Here is a 16,506-nt window from a genome sequence, read left to right as displayed (position 1 = left end):
GGGTGGGGGGAGAGGTTAACCCTTCAGGTAAATATTTGCCTGATTAAGACTTTTTCTTCTTCCTTCTTTCTTCTTTTTTTAAATAATGTGTAACCCAAGAGCAAAAGTTTCATGTGAGAAAATGGCACTTGGCAAACAGTGGTTCCCTGATATGCTCTAATTGCTTTTGGTAAACTGACAATAAGGTGCGGGGGGGGGGGGGCTGCTGGAAATGAAAGCAGATATGACAACATTTAATGCTGAAGAGCGGCTGCTGCTCTTTGAGCAGTTCATTTATTTGGCTTTTCCATACAAAGAAGAGAGAGACGGAGATAGACTGAGGTGGGGGGGACACACACAAAGAGAGAGAACAGGACTGGACTCCACAGGGTTTGTTATCAAGTGAACAATATAGTGATGGGGGCTGTATCAAATCTTGGCCCTACTCAGAGTAGACCCATTGCAATGAAAGGGCATGACTTAGATCTGTTAGTATCAGTGAGTCTGCTCTGAGTAGGACTTAGTTTGATAAAGTCCAGGGACATTTTCCTTCCCTTCTCATCATATTAGATGGTGTTGGAGTGCAATCTATTCACATTGAATAAGAAGTAAGCCTTACATGCTCAGTGCAGCTTAGTCCCTTCCTAAACTTGTTTAGGAATGCAACGTTCATCTCCCAATGAAATCAACTGGTGGTAGTTTCCAAGATGGAACAGAGTCCTTCCTCGTACAACATGTCATTCACAAGATGTGGTGAGGGCTTCCATTAATTTTGGGGTGCAGGGCGGGGAGGCACACGCAATCCTAATTCCATGCTCTCCCAAGTCCAGTCCCACTTTCTGTTCACACTTCTATCTCAGTGATGTCTGTGGGACCTGGCTTCAGGCACTAGGCCTGTTGGCAGACCAACTCTGTGTTACAAAGATGTCTGCAAACTGAGACAGATTTAGGGGAGCACTGCAGGGGCATTGCAAATATGATGTAGAATGGAAGGCAAGAAGATAGGAGCCCCAAATGTTGGCATCACAGGGCACTGCTGAAATTTGAGAACCCACACGTGACATGAAGGCTGGCAACATCAACCCCACTGTGTGGGAATCCCTTGCAGATGACTGAAGTGCCTGAAGACAGTCAGGTTGTGTATCCACAGCAGTGACCAGAGGAATGACCACTGGGAGAAGCAATGAAAAAAGAAACACCATGGTGCCCCTGTAGCAGGAATTCCAGATGCCTGCATCTGCCCCAGCTGCAATAAAACATGTCCCATGGAACCCTTGAGCTCCAGCCTCACCCATGATGCCTTCATGGTGCCCATGAAACTTCTGAGCACCCTCCCTGCCTGCTTGGTCATGAGATGGTGAGGGTAGTTGCTTGAGAAGGACATAGAGCTGAAGGAGGAAGTTGGAAGGGGCGCACTGTCTCCCACTTCCTTAGCTCTACATGCTTTACACTAGATCCGATTTTCACCTAGACTTCTTGGAAAAGTAGAGAGTGCGTGCACACGTATTTCTGTTTTTTGGCAGTGGGGTGGGGGCAGAAATGCCCAAAGGGGGCAGCACCCATAGCCCTTGCTCAAAAATAAAAATTTGCCCATGGACCTGAAGAAGTGGGGGCTTCTGGTACAATAAAGCAGGGCCTTTGTAGCTATGCCCCCAATGCTGTGGAACGTCCTCCATCTGGAAGCAAGGGGTTATACCTTTTTGCTTGTATTCCAGAAAGACCTTCCTTCCTTCCTTCCCTCCTGCCCCGCTCTAAAAGAAGGGTCATAACTTGGTGGCAGAACATGTATTTTGCACATAAACTGTGCTGACATGTCATCTCAGGTTTTGTTCCAAACATCTTCAAGTGGGGCTGTGAAGGTTGGATAAGCCCTAAGTTGTGGACCACTTGCTCATGGCTGCAAGTGGGACAGCCGTGGCTTGGGATTGCATATTTTGTTGTGTGGCAATATCAGGACACATTGCATTCCTGCCCATACCCCAGAACCTTGCAGGGATCAAAATCCCTGCCTTGCTTAGCCAGGGACCCCCACTTGGGCCAATCTACTTCTTTTAAGTAGCAGCATGAGCAGAGGCTGCCTGGCCAAAAGGGATTGAAGCATCCTATCTGTTGTCCACTTACAGGCTCTATAAACCCTTTCTCTACAGCTCCTAGGCAGCATGGAGGAACATTCTGGCAGCCATAAGAAGGTGTTTCCAGGGTTGATAGTCACCCTGAAATGATATGCTGTTCCTATCAGACACTATTGGTCTTCCTTTCACAATTATTACCATAGAACTGTAAATTTTCAGCAAGAAAAGCCTATTCACTTGTGGTACAGGAGGTCAGCCTTTATGTCAGCAAAGACCCACAGGTAATAAATTAGAACCACTTACCAAGAAAAGAAAGGTACGGTACTGAGCTATACCAAGATGGTTTTACGTATAATAGTATGCCGCTCCTGTGATTTTATGAGATGGCGGTGTTTAAATACTTTTATAAACATTTTAAATGCTTTTATGAAATAAATGAATGTGTTCAAATCCAAAGCTACAAAAAGACAGGACAGTTGTTACTAAAGTCTTACGTTAACTCAGAATAAAGATTCAAGATGTGTGTGCACTTAAGTCCAATGGAACATCAATACGTATATGTATACATCATAAATAATAAAATGGAATTATAATTCTAAATATTAAAGAGCAAGGTGGCCAGCAATGGGTTTTCATATATTACAGGAAACCCAGACATAAATTTAGACCCCACCTGGTGTTATTATTATTATTATTTTACTTTTCAGTTTTATGAAATCTGTCAAAAGTCTATGGAAGGAACACAAGGTTGGTCACCTTGGTTTTGTGTTGAAAATGGTCACAGGCAGAGGGAGGAGGGGAGATGGATTGGAAAGGAGAGCAATTGCTCTTAGGCAGGAGGACAACAACAACAACAACAACAACAACAACCAATCTTGCCAGTGTATTGTTATCCAGTCCGGGTTTTGCAGGCGCCCCTCCTCAGTTGGAGTTCCTCGCGAGTCCGTTCCATGCCTTTTTCCTCCTCTCTATTTTTCCTTCCCATTTTTTTCTTCCGAAGTCCCCCTTTCTCCCTCGCTTTCAACCCGCGGAGAGCTCGCGTGGGGCGGGGGGGGGGTCAGTTGGTGCCCGTATTCCAGTCCGGGTTTTGCGCGCCGCCTGCACCCCCGGTAGAAATAGGAAAATTCAATAATCAAAGCAAAAGGGAAGCGAGCGAGAGGAGGGGAAAAAAAATCCCGGATCAGGGCAACTTTGATGGCGCATGCGCGCTGTAAGCCTCCATCCCAAACACACACATTTCCCTGTACTTGGAAAGTCACCCAAAGCAGCCCCAAGTGCAGGTAAGACCTTCTGCTCTCCCCTCCTTGCCCCCCCTGCGCCCGGCCCCAGACCCTTCCTCCCTGGGGGGCTCCCCAGACTCCTCGCCCGTGCACTTTCCCGCGCCTCGTCCCGGCTGGCGGCGGCCGCTTTCGCCCCAGCAACTCTCTCCGCGCCTCGCTCTCCCCAGTGCGCGCTGGGCTGGGGCAGAGAGGGCGAGCGGCGGCGGCATTGCTTGGAGGGCGACGCAGGCGGCTGCAGTCACTGGGGAAGGTGGCTGTCGCTGCCCTGGCCAGGGAGGGGGCGTGAGAAGAAGGGGCTTTGCACCGGCCGAGAGAGGGGGCACTTGTAAAAAGTGTGTGTGTCGGGGAGGGGGGTCGCGTTACATTGCACTACACAGGACTGCGTAGGTCATTGCGCGCGGAAACGGCGCGGGGGTTTGCAATGCGCCTGGAAACGGGATGGAGGGGCCAGGGCTTTGCGCGCTGGTTTTTCTCCTTTGGGTGGGGGCGACTGGAGAGAGAGAGAGAGAGAGAGAGTTTGCTGCTGCGACCCCCTTTCTCACACTCCTCTTTTTGCCTTTCTTCGTGGGGCACTTTGAGAGGAATGGATGCAGGTGGTTCGCTTTCTTTTTCCTTCTTGTCCAGAGTTAGGGGCGGGAGGAGAGGGGCGGACAGGCAGGCAAGATTCTCGCAATTCCCAGGACTTTCTCAAACAAGGTGGGTGGGGGACGTCCGCGCGTTTGGCGGCTCGTCTTTCCTTTCCTCCCCCTCCTCAATCTTCCAAGAAGCTGGAGGTGCCCCCTTCCCTTACACAGGGGAGGGGGCATAGAAGAATATCCCCTTGGGTCTCCCAGTTGCCTACAGTTGCAGGTGGTGCCTAACCATTTTTCGAAGACTTTAAAAATAGTTCCTGGGGAGGGGGGTGGAGGAAAGGGAAAGAAAGGGCAGGGGGGAGGGAGGCAGAGGACGAGGGGGCGGGATCTCCCCCACCCCCCTCCCCAAATTTTGCTCTCAGGTGTCCGCGTTTTGAAGACAGTTTCGGGAAAACATTTATCCCCCTTCCTACTTTTTTTTTTAAAAAGCTGAGAGCAGGTTGTCCCGGGGGGGGGAGAGGAAAGGGTTAGGGTCCCCAAAAGACTGAAAATACAGGGACGTTTTTTGTCTGGGCTGGTTCTTGGGATAGGAGTCGGAGCTGCTTCTGCTTCTGTCGGTGCGCAAAGTTTTCCCAAAGTGCTTTGGAGCGGAGACCCCGGGTGCGCGATGACTTTTGGAGAGATGGGCGGAGGGTCCGGAGCGCACGGTGGCCGCACAAGGGGGCGACAAGAGAGAAAGAGGGGGGAGGCGCGATGCTCAGTATTTGCGTCGCCCTGCGCTTCCGGGGTGGGGGGTCTCTCCCTATTCTCCCTAGCTTCCCTTTCCCAACCCAAGTTATTTGAGCGTCCATAAGAGTGCGCTTTTGGGGCGATCCGGGGTACTTTGTGTCTGCCCCCTCGTTTACAGCAGCAGGTTATTTTTACCCCGTGGTATTTGCAGAACGAGCAGCTGATTTGCCCCCCGCCCCGTCCTTTTCACGCACACTCTCATTCGTATTTTTATCTCCTGCGCTTTGGAGAAGTTGGGTCTGCTGGGGGCGCGCAAGGGGTAAGGGACGTTTCATGTACAGAGGCTGTTTGTTTTTTGGAGGGGGGAGGCCGGCAGGCGAGCGGTTGTTTGGCGTATTGTTTGTGTTGGCGGTGGGGGGGCGGGGGTTTGGCTCGGCCTAGGGGTGGAGTTGCGAAGGGCGGGGCGCCCTGGAAGGAGTGGGGTTTTGGTGAACGCTCCTCTCCATGTTTGGGCGCTCCCGGGACGAGGGAACAGGTGTCGAGCTGTCAGTCAAAGTTCGGGCCTGCCGGGAACGGGGGCGGGTGGGGTGGGGACAACAGCAAGATAGCGGTTAAAAATAAGGGAAAGTAGAGGGTTTGGGGCGTTCGCAGAAATTAAGAGAACGGGGTGAAAGCGTTGGACGCAGAGCGGGGCACATTAGGCGTGAGTTATGGAGAGGGAATGAAATGATTGCATACTTCCCCCCTCTCTCAAATCTGCCTTTCGAGATGTATGGTCGGATCCTAAGCTTCTGGGGTGGGGGAAAGAGTCATTTTATGAAATAAAGAGAATCTTAATTTAGTCTTATTTGTTTTCTTGGAGAAGGGAATAACATGTTACCCCCGCTGCTACTCCCTTTACATTCTGTTGCATACAAAAATGTATTGGAACTGGACAGGTAGTGGGGAGAGGTTGGCATAGGGTTGGGGGTGGTTGTGTGCCCTGGGGAGAATTTACCCGTGGCTGAAAAATCTGTATTCAGTTGGGGGGGTGTATGGGACTAGACAGCTTCTGTGGGCTGTCCACAGTTTTAGGTTATATGCGTGTATTTGTCTTGTGTCAGTTGTCCCAATAAATATTTTCTCCGCGTTTTATTTCTTTTGCTGGGAGAGAAAGGTGGCTCAGTGGCTGGCAAGGATGGAAAGGCAAAGCTGGGGTAAGGGCCTGTGGGTGGGTGGGGGTGTCTTCTGGGAGGGTGGGTGCCACCTCCAGGGTTTCTTTCTGGGATTTGCTGCTTGAGAAAACTTTGGGGGAACAGGGTGTGTCGTGGAGGTTTGATGTGAATAGATGTGGTTTGAATCTATCTGGCTTTTGTGGGAGGGGAGGGAAACTTTGAGAACTTGATTAATAAACTCCATGTGTTCTTTCCTTTCAACATGCTTCCCTTCTCCTGCCTCCCCCCCCCCCAACAGCTCCTTCCTCAAGGCCGTATGTAACTACATTAGGGATCACCTTAATCCTTCCCGTTGGAATACATTCACTCTGGCCTTCCTATTTCTCTCCCTAAGTCTTTCCTATAAGCCATCTTCGTGTGCGTAGGGGAAATAACTTCTTAGTTTTACTTGATTGTCACCTTTTAAAAATCCATTTTTCCACAAGCTAGGAAGACTTTATGTGGTGCTGGTGAAGAAGCAGAATATTAGTGAACTTAGTAATCAAGTTTCCAGATCTTCTGCCTCCTGTTTAATTTATTAGACTACTTATTTATTCTGTTGATAATAATCTGTTGCAGGTTTCTATGGAGATGTTAAACTGATCTCTTCAAGAAATCAAACTCCATATGTGCTAAAGTGTTTAAAGAAGTAGCGTGGGCTCTTTTTCTTCTGCTACTCTTTTTTTTTGTTTGTTTTCTTCTCAAACTACATTATTTGATTGTTCAACTTATGTTTTCCATATTGATGTGTTCAGAAAGGGGCAGAACTGGGGTGGGAGTAAGCAGAAAAGTTAAATGGTATTGATCATCAAGAGTCTGCCGTTTGTGTGAATGGGACTCTGATCTTGAAAGATTCTGTCTAAAAACCGTAATAGAAAGAGCAGATTAAATGATAAGGCCCCTTCTTTTAAATATGCCTGGCTGTGGTCAGACAGACCAGTAATTGATGCAAATAAAATCTTGCTTGCTGCTGCTGCAGTTGGGAGGTGGTCCTTCTACTTCTCCTTCACTTTATAATAAGTCCAAAATCAAATATAAAGATTTTTTGGGGTAAAGTGGATGTTCAGGGTATTATTGTTTTATCATTTATTTTTTAAGTGCAGGAGGTCAGAATCGGGAAGAGTTAATGCATTAGAGGTTTTTTTAGTCTTTTGTTTCAGCTTAATGGGAGTGAGCTGAGGGGGGGAATAATACATAAAAAGCTTTTCTCTTTAGAGCAGTTCTCAAGTAGATGCTACAGACTTCTAAGTTCCAAATTGCCCAAGGAAACTTTTTTCTTTTATGTTAAAGTGTCATTTTGTGATGGGTGTCATGTGTTTTGGAAGCTGTCTTATTCGAGACCCGTTTAAAGATGGTGGAGACTTATTTTGGGGTTCCCGGGCACCTAGCAGGTGCCAACCTGGTGGCACTGCCTTCTGTCAGACGGGCAAAGTGGTAGGTTTAAAAATATGCCTGCCGTGCATCTTCTTCCGTCCAAGCTTCGTTTCGCCCTGTTATCCAGTGCTATTCTCTTTTCAACCTTTTTTGTTTCTTAAAACAGTATCTTCTCTCTCCCCCCCCCACACTCTCCAGTTTACTTTCCCCCTTTTTCTTTTAAAACACAGATACACGTGCATTCAACCTGCTCCAGCCAAAACAGCACTAAACAGACTTAAAAACAAGACTAACGTAAGCCTAACTTGTCTGATGAAATCCACATCCTTGATTGCTTTTCATCTTATTAATTCTCTTGTGTGTTTATGTTTTTGTCCCTGCTGTTTCAGTGGAATTTGATCACCATCCTTTTCCTTCCATGCCTGCCTTGTATCTCTCTCTTTGGTAAATCTTTTGGGTAGCTGCTTCTCCCACCCCTTTTTCTTTATTCTTTTTAAAAGAATTTGAATTGCAAACTGGACCGACAGAAGTGAAAAAAACAACTACACACACACACACACACACACACACACACACACAGACTACTTAGAAAAAAAGAAACACTGTGGCTTTAAACCCGGGAGTTTGCATATTCCCCTTGTATCTTTCCCCTTTGCTAATTATTGTGTTGTTTTCAGAGCAAATATGTCATATCCATGGCGACCGGGCAGGTTTATTGTCTTTCAGAAGCAATAGCTCACATAAGTAATTAATGACTTTTTTTTTCCTCTGGCTTAGGTTAAACAGATCATTCAAGGAAAGTCATCTCTCCCCCCTTTCTCTCTCTCTCTCCCCCCCCACCTCTCTCTCTCTCTCTCTCTCTGTCTTTTTTAGCTCAGTGACATAAGAACATGAGTTAGAACAAGAAAATACTTTAGCCAAGAAGTCAGTGGCTGACTTCTCTCTCTCCCCCCACACCAACATTTCTTTTAAAAGCTGGTCGTGTCAGTTTTCCTACAGCTGACATTGTCATTTTTTACAGGAGAAAATCCTGATTCTATGGGGAGGAGGGACAAAGGATTTAAGATGCATAGTGGCTTGTTGCTCCTGCAATAGGGAAAGAGGTGGTGGAGGGTGGATATTCCACTATGATTGTTGCCTCTAGTCTAGTGGGTGAACCCCCACCCCACTGCAAAATTATTAAAATGATCAGGACAGGAAAAAATACCCGGTGCTTTTAAACTTAAGGGAGGCACCTATGAATTCAAAACACACACATATGCTTGAAAAAAAGACGTGTCTTTCAACAAGCATATTTTTTTAAATCAAATGATTACTCTGTATTAGTGTTCCCCCCCTCCTTGAGCAAACAGAAAAAGCAAGATTTAGTTCAAAGGGTGAGGGTGGAGTTTTAACTTTCAGAAACTTGTAATGTTCTGTTCTAAGCCACCCCTTCTCTGCCAGTGGCCACCTGCTTATGTCCTTTTGCCCACTTTGCTTTTTAAATACTTTATTATATCAGAATGTGCTATTTGCTTAGATCAGGGACTGGCTACCTCCCACCCTTGATTTACTGTGTCAATGTCTCTTTTTTGTCCTCAACACAAGTCACACACCCCACATACATACCCCTACTTAATTTCATTTTGAGAATGATTTACACCCAACCCATCTATATAAATATGGGGGGGGGGGTCTCTACTGCCATAAACAGTGTGCTCTGGGCAACTTATCCAATCTTTTTAAAAAATTAAACCAATCCCAAACAGCCTTGCCTGTTTTGACTCAAAGCAGTTCCATCTCTGTATCCCACAATATTTCTACCTGAACTTTTTTTCTTTTAAAAATGTTTCCTTTGCAACAGCAACTCCAGAAATTTGAATCCCAGCTTCTTAACTCTTTTTTCTTTTAAATAGCAGGTGTGGCTTAGTTTAACCCATATCTTGTTGATTTCATGGGTGGGTGGGTGAGAACGCAAATATTGCTGTGAGTGTCTTGAAATGGTAAGCTTCATACCTATATGTAGTTGGACTCTGTTTGTCTGTACCGTATTTGACAGCTACTGACGCAGTGGTCATGACATGTTCAAGTGACATAACGGGAAGGTTTTTGGGATGGCAACCCCAAAATCATGTTGTAAGTGGGCAGAAACAGTCCGATTGTTGTTTTTCCTTTAAAAAAAAACATGAGTGTGCGAGGTGGCCCTGTGTATGAAGTAGCTTAGTAATTGAGTCTTCATGCGTTTCTGATGTCTATATCAGAGTGCCAGAAGAAACGGGCAAGTGGAGAAGGTAAATAGCAGGTGAGAAGCCAGCGCTCACCAGACGGTTGAAATATTAGCGTACAGCTAAGGGAATGTTTAAGAGCTGCGTCTTTCTCTCATTTTATTTAGATGGTCTGTTTCTTCCCTTGCCATTTACCTCCCCCGCCCCCCGCCCCAATTATAAGCAACGAAGCCGCCTTCAGACATGGTTTTTGAGAGAGCATCCTAGGATTTTGAATGCAGCCCAAAGTCAGGAGGACATGTTTATAAGATGGAGAATGCTTGAAAGGCTTCCTTTAAAAAAATAATAATAACCCACCCCCATCTGAAATCAGCTTGTCAGTTGAACCAATTTTTATTTTATCATTTTTTAAAAGTTAGAATAGTCAGGAGTTGGTCTCCTGTGCTTTTCCTGCTCTCCTCGACCCTGTAAAAGGGAATAAAACTGATTTTATCCGTAAGGCGGGGATGTTCCTGGACAGCGTTTATGATCTTTCCAGGCGTGTTGATGTGTACAAACAAGTGCTGGGACATAGGAGGAAGCCTATGGAGGGGTTCGGGGGGGGGTGGCGGCAGAAGAAAGAAGGACCTCAAGTTAACTCGCTCTAGTGTCATGCTGCAAGGCGAAGAAGGGGAAAGCAGGAGTAGTGTCGTAAATTTTGCTAAAATTAATCAACCGTTTAAGAGCCCCATGTTAACGAGCCTTTTCAGGCAGGCAGGCAGCCTTCCTTTTTCCGTCTTATTCCCCCCCCACACCTCATTTCAAAGTCCAGGAAGGAGGGGGGGAATCTTCTGAAGGTGGGGAAGGGAATTTTAAAAAGGGGGGCAAAAGGAAGCAAAAATGTGGGGTGGGGAAGGGAGAAATTAGTGTAGAAATAATAATAAAAAACTTCCCTCCCCAAAAAGTGGGGGTTTGATTTATAGAATATAAATCCTCAAGTGTCCTTGATCCATATTGTCAGGCCTTTTTTTTCCTTTCCTTTTTTTTTTTTTTGGTCAGATTTGTCCTGTGTGCCTTTGACGGAAAAGGCACGTAGGGAAAGAGAGAGAGAGGAAGAGCGACAGAGGGGAGAGAGAGAGAGAAAGAGGAACGTGTTCTCAGCTTTGTAGCTCATTATCATTCTTAATAAGTCTTAAGGAATAAAGAGAGGCACTGAGTGTAAATGCTGGGTAATCCTAACACTCCTCAAGGTGAGAGGAGTCTTGAGGACACGGGAGAAAGGGGGGGCAGAGGAACTGGTTGTGGAAAGGGGGGCAGGGACAAAAGGGGTCCTTTTCAACTCGGCTTGTTGGCCTAGCAGCCTCAGACATACCATCGCTCACTGGATAAACTTCTACCCAAGCACAAGTTTGGAAGATGGGCTTCCCTGTAAGATGTGCGGTCAGCTCTGTGTGATGTTTATTAAAAGTTTGGTGTTTGGGAAAGATGCGGTCACTTTTTTCCTCTCTCTCCACCCCCCTAACCTTAAAACCACCTGAAGCCGTTTCCTGGAGAGTCTGTGCCTCTGCTATTGAACAGAGCGCTTGATGAAGCCTGCATAACTGTCACCCGCACGGTGGCTGCTGTCCACACCAGCTCCCGCCGCGGGTGCTGCACCCCAAAGCATCTTGCATGACGGGCAGAGCACCACTTTCTGTAGAAATTCTGCACGCGGTGGGATTGACCTTCATGCTGCCGCAGCCAGCCACAAGCACCCCAAGTGCCATCCGCTGGAGGAGGCAGTTGTGAGCGCAGCGTTCCTCCCCCGCCCCCCGCCAGATTGAATGTGACATAATGTGCATTTCTTCACAGGAGTGCACGGGAATAATTCCCGTGGGAGATGTTAATGTCAGAATGGAATATCCACCTGGATTTCACATGAAAGACTTCCAAGGAGAATACTCGCTTCCTTCCCTGTCCTGGCCAAAGGCCTTCCCTGCATAAATGTTGGTGGGTTATCCTTTCTAACACACACTCGCACCTCTTTTTGGATAAGGAAAAGTTTCACAGCAGAACAAGCCTGTTTTTCTTCCTTTCTTCTAGCTTTGAAAAAATACTCTCCTGTCACATATCAGGTTTTAACCTTCTCCCCCTGTCCGCTGTCTGAAAGCATATCGCCGCCTCTTGTGCTTTTATTTCCTGAAGAATTTATCTCCAGATACTGTTGCTTTTTCTTTTTAATTGTAGGAAGAGGATGCACCTTATAAGTGTGCAGCTTTGAGCACTGGGTGGCTTGAGGTTCTAGGAACCATTCTGCAGGTGCCGAGCGATCCTTTCTACGAGGAGGGCTGCTTTTTAAAATAGAAATAAATCTTAACCATGCAGCAAAGGAACATGGCAACTCCTTTAATTTTGTCACTGGGGAACTTGGGGGGTGAGGGGGCTGGAATTCTCTTGTGGGTGACCTTGAACCTCTCTGACCTGAGCACTTTAAACGGGGTGCACAAGCGGGGGGGGGGCAGCCAATAACACTTTGGCTGAATATGTACCAGGTAAAAACCTGCCTTTTTCGCAAGGTGCTTTTCCTAGGCACTTCTGCATAGATTTTTCTTCAGCAATGGGGGCTCCAAGGCCTCCTATGCCTCTCCCTTTTTAAAGAACATAGGAAATGGCTCTATACTGAGTTACACCCACTGCTCCATCTAGCTCAGTATAGTCTGCCTTGATTGGCAGCTGCTCTCCAGGATTTCGGGCAGGGAGTCTCTCCCAGCTCTACTTGCATGTGCTGGGGATTGAACCAGTGACCTTCTGCATGCAAAGCAGGGGCTCTGCCACTGACCATACTTTGAATATGCCCCCTCCAACTCCCTGAAATTCCCAGGGGGCAATATCAAGACTTTGGAGGAGCCTTAAATACTTTGTAGGGAGATTGAAGCCCTCGGGGTGCCAGCATCAAATATTTAGGTCTCTAGGGTTTCTCCAGCTTTGCCAAGGAGTGGGTGAGTCAGCTTTGTGAGGTAACTTGTCCTTCTGAGTCTCTAGCGATGAGCATGGGCCTCCTTGGGGGAGGTGAGCAGTTGCTACCACAGGCATAGCCTGCTCCCTGCCCCTTTCCAGAACACATCTTGTGTTATGCGGTATCAGCACATGGCATACTTGGGCAGCTGCCAGAGCCCCAGTAGCCTGGCAGGTCCTGCTGTGGACGCTTGTCCTGCCCACTCCTCTTAAAAAACAAAACCCTGCCTGGCATGCTGAGCAAGCCACAGCGTAGTGGTGTGCTGGGGTCCAGCTAGAAACCAAAATGGCGCTGCCACAGCAATCTGCCAAGTGTGGTCCACCAATAGAGGAGGCAGTGCCAGCATTTGATCTTGGAGGGTCCTCGGGGAAGGTGCCCTCACAGTCCCTGCCATGGGCCTTCCTCCTCTTCCAAGGGACTGTTACCTCCCCACTCTCTCTCATCGCACCCCTGGACTCTGTCTGCTCAACCATCTGGAATGGGAGAAAGTGTGAGAGTGGGGTGAGTTCTACTCTATCTCCTCGCTCTTGTCTTTGCTTGTGTTATTGGTGAGGGCCGGTTAATGGGGGAAGAGCAGGCCTCAGCAAGTACCCCATGGTGCTTATCTCTGACACTGGCCTCGTGAAGAGCCCAGGGCCTACCCTTCCATGTGTGACATCTGGGACAGGTGTTTAAGAATAAGGACCATTTCAGCTTTGCCTGTAAGGAGGAAGGAGTATTTTAGCTTTCCCTGTAAGCCCGCACAAGCTACTTAGACAAGCAATGTACACCAAATGAAATACTGGCTTTGTTCGCCAGGTCTAATGCCTGTGTAGCTGGGGAGGAGGCTATCACCAAGGCAGTTGACACCAGCTTTAGAACCGTTGGCTGGCTGGGTCTGATGGGAGTGGAACCCAACATCTGAGGGACCACACATGTTCCCTATCCCTAGCCTAGGAAGAGGCAGTCTTGAGCACTGGCATTATTATCATTATTATTTGGGAGAAGAAAAGGCTAAGGTTTAAACCCTGCACAGATCTGAAGTGGAGTCCCTAAGATGGTTTTACGTCTCCTTCCAGCAACTCCTCCTGGTGGCCAACTTATTGCTCTGCTTTCATTTGGACCACATCAGCGCAGCCAAGCCGGGGGGTCTTGTTGTCTGTGCAGCCCAAAGCCTCAATACACACTGCCCAGGCTTGCACCCCAGAGAGGTCACGACAAAAACAAAATGTGGAAGTTGTAAGTCACCAGTCTCTGCAGCTACAGTAGGTGCTGTGATTCTCCCATGGTTTGACTTCACCCCCGGAGGCACACTCCATTGTCTCTCGAGACAGATGCTAGCAATTACTATTATTTATTAAATTTGTATACTGCCCTTCATTCTGAATATCACAGAGCAGTTCACAACATAAAAATACAATATGAGAACACAAAATACATAATAAAACAAGAGCACGAGCAAAAACCAAATCAATATCCCCCCTCCCACAAAGGCATTTAAAAGTACGATAGAATGTTATTAAGCCAAAGGCCTTGTAGGATTGAGGGGGTGGCAGTATTGGCTCAAGGCATCATGTGGAAAAGGTCTGACCAAAACAGAGACTGAGGCCGAAGATGAAGGAAAGTTAACAGGTTGGAGATGAATTGAGTGAGCCTACATCGAACCATCTTGAGTCCCATGGACTGCAAGAAGATCAAACCTCTCCATTCTGAAGGAAATCAGCCCTGAGCGCTCACTGGAAGGACAGATCGTGAAGCTGAGGCTCCAATACTTTGGCCACCTCATGAGAAGAGAAGACTCCCTGGAAAAGACCCTGATGTTGGGAAAGATGGAGGGCACAAGGAGAAGGGGACGACAGAGAATGAGATGGTTGGATGGTGTTCTTGAAGCTACCAGCATGAGTTTGATCAAACTGCGGGAGGCAGTGGAGGACAGAAGTGCCTGGCGTGCTCTGGTCCATGGAGTCACGAAGAGTCGGACACGACTAAACGACTAAACAACAACAACAACAACAACATCGAACCATTGCCGAGGAACAGAAGAAGAGCTCTTCTCTGGATCAGGCCAGAGCACATTTAGTCCAGCATCCTGTTCTCTCAGTGGACAACCAGTTGCATCTGGGAAGCCCACAAGCAGGACCTGAGCACAGCAGTGTGGCTCCATCCCCAGAGTCCAGCACTGTCCTGTTGGTCCACAGCACTGCATCCTAAAGGGAATCTGGAGGTGCCAGACGTGAGCCCTAAGGACTCCTATGAGACTTTTCCTAGAACAATTTGCTCTGCAGACTTATTTATTCGGCAGTCTGTTTTGGGACTATTTTGACAAGGTATGTGCAATTCCATCCAAACAACCTCTCTCTACAAGAGTTTGTTCGAGATGATCCACTCGTCCCTCCCAGCACTAACTCGCTGTGCATTACAACCAGTCCATGACTTTCCCCCCATTTCCCAACAAATGTGTCTGCTAGATTCCTTGAGGGTAAGTGTGGGGCAGGAGGGATCTCATAATTTAAAACGTGATAATTTCAAATGCCCCAATGAGCATTGGTGTAGAAACACGAATAAAAATACCCAAATAAGTATTGGCGTAGAATAAAGAAGTGGCTTGTTTGTTTTTAACCACCTAAAATTCCATGCCCAATTTATAGAAACTTGCATCATAAGAACAAACGAATGAACTGAGTCCAGCATCCCTTTCTCACAGTGCCAACCAAAATACCTGTGGGAAGCCTGCAAGCCAGACCTAAGCACAGTACCAGCTCTCTCTCTCTGCCGGTGAGTCTCAGCAGCTGGTATTCAGAGGTGTATTGCTTCTAATCACAGAGGGCAAGCGAAACCATTGGGGTTAGTAGCCGCGGACTGCGTTCCAAGCTGTCAAAATCTATCCCAAAGAGAGAGCATCCTTTTGCTGCTGACATGAGTTTTCATGGGTCTCTGAAATGAAGATTTCTACGATGAGAGAAGAGCCCATGAGCTGCTTCCCAGCCAAGGTTTCGTCTCTCTGAAAGGCTTTTGTGAATGGTAATGATTTCTGCCGGATCTCTCTTTGGGATAGGCCTTGAGAAAACGTGTGGATGTCTATGTCTTCCAGGAGATTATCCAGCTTGGACCCTGCTCATTCCATCAAGGGGAGCTTTCTGGCAAATTGCCCTCAGCAGCCACCGAGGTGATATTCTTCCATCAGGGTTATTATTGTGCCCTCCCCGAAAAGACTTCCTCGCTGTCACACCGGCACCGTTTGCTAGTGTTGTTTGGCAACAAAAGCTCCCTGGCTTCTGCCCACAGGGAGAGAAAGGGTGGGAGGGAGCAAGGGGGGCTTGCAAGAAAGCGCATTTATTGAAAGAGAGAATGAAGCGTCCAGTACTCAGCCGGTGTGTGTGTGTGTGTCCCCCATTTCGTCCGCTTTCTGCCAAAACACACATTCTTATTTCGGTAACTCTGATCTTTTGAAGAGGTTAATTTCCATGACGAACTGCAGGCCACGTGCCTGGCGGATTTATCTAATTAGACTGACACTTTTCTCTTTTAAAAAGGAAAATTAAGCTCCCCCTTTGGATGGACTTAAGTCTTTTTAAAACTCTGGGAGCAGAGGGTGGCAGCTGGCCTGCTACGTGCCAGTAGCAAATACGTGAGGTAGGACTTTCCCCCATAAATGCAGGCTGTGCCGCTTGACTTGGCTAATTTGGTGACTGAGTTTTAAACTCTCGCCTTCCGTCCAGTTTCTAAGAAAACCCTTCTTAGCCCAAGCAGATTTTTTTTTAAAAAAAGCTCTCTCTCTTGTTGTTATGCATTTGTTTTTTTAAGACTCAATTATATTTTTTCTAAAGAAGATAAAACTGCTCTGCTCTTCTTAAAGGCTTGCTTGGATTTCTTACTCATTTGCTTCCTTAAAACTTTTGAAAGGCAAGATGGGATGTAAACAACTGTAGCTGGCTTATAGCTATTGAGAATACAACGCCAGTAGCATTACTATTATTATTTTAGAAACACTAATTGTAAAATAAACAGTGAGAGAAACACCCTTCCACAGGGTATTCCAATCACTTTCTCTCAGCCTAACCTACCTCGCAGGGTAGGTCTGAAGATAAAAGGGGGAAGGGGAGTGAGAAGACCAGTGGAGCCCCTCGCATTAAAAGCACTAAATAAAGAA

At 47.1% G+C, this 16,506-nt stretch overlaps 1 protein-coding gene across 4 annotated transcripts in view; it reads left to right on the top strand.

The window, feature by feature from the left end:
- Nucleotides 1–16,506, top strand: part of CASZ1 (castor zinc finger 1) — a 450,923-nt gene that overhangs the window by 132,191 nt on the left and 302,226 nt on the right. For 2 of the 4 annotated variants that reach the window (XM_082229682.1, XM_082229678.1), the window contains exon 1: nt 2,506–3,331. The exons of the other annotated variants lie outside the window; for them this stretch is intronic. The gene's annotated coding sequence lies outside the window, so the exon portion shown is untranslated. Of the gene's footprint in view, nt 1–2,505; nt 3,332–16,506 lie in introns of those variants that run through there. 4 annotated transcript variants of the gene reach the window in all.

This window comes from Podarcis vaucheri (assembly GCF_965113315.1).
Source record: "Podarcis vaucheri genome assembly, chromosome: 7".
In the NCBI taxonomy this organism is placed as follows: Eukaryota; Metazoa; Chordata; class Lepidosauria; order Squamata; family Lacertidae; genus Podarcis; species Podarcis vaucheri.
The sequence above is the reverse complement of the archived record's forward strand: the minus strand, read 5'-3'. Positions and strand labels throughout refer to the sequence as shown.